Source organism: Microtus pennsylvanicus, chromosome 12 (assembly GCF_037038515.1).
Source record: "Microtus pennsylvanicus isolate mMicPen1 chromosome 12, mMicPen1.hap1, whole genome shotgun sequence".
NCBI lineage: Eukaryota > Metazoa > Chordata > Mammalia > Rodentia > Cricetidae > Microtus > Microtus pennsylvanicus.
In genome coordinates, this window is record NC_134590.1 from 26,173,891 (window position 1) to 26,174,594 (window position 704).

Consider the following 704-nt stretch of genomic DNA (forward strand, 5'->3'; position numbering starts at 1 on the left):
ATAAATGCTTGATTTGTTGAAAATAAAACAGCATCTTAAAAACCTTTCATGGAATGTTGCAATGATTAATCGTGCACAGCGAAGCCGCTCTTAAAGAAGCTCCGTAGGTCCTGTAGCTCTCGATAGTGTTGACACACAAACATTTTAGGTGTTTACGTAAGACACTCACTCATAGAGAGCTGGCTGAACAATTTTAGGTTTTCCAATTTGGATTAGGTCCGTGATGGAGTCATCAGCTCTGACTGCAGATAGTCATGATGGCCCATGTCTGTAATTGCAGCATTTGCGATGCTAAGGCAGGACAGAGACAAGTCCAAGGCTAGCCTGGGCTATGCAGCAAGCCTCTATCTAGAAAAACAAACAAATGAAACAAGAACAAAATATAGCCTAGCTATGTTAGAGTACCAGTGGGAACCACTGGAGCTGTGACTTAGTTAGTATTCTAGTGAGCAAGCTATGATTTCTATATTACAAAGTAGATTTCAGATTGCTACAAATGTATCAGAAGGCTTTCCCTGGCCAAGTGGCAGTGATTAGTTTCTCTGTGATTGTTTCCCCCTTGTAACCAGTGGAGGACACCCAACCTTGTTCATTACCAGGAAAAAAAACAGCTTTTCCAGGAGTTGATGATAACCGTACCCTGCGGAATTTCAATAACATGTTTCATGAAGAAAGCTCCTGAACTATTCTTCCTACCAAGAGCT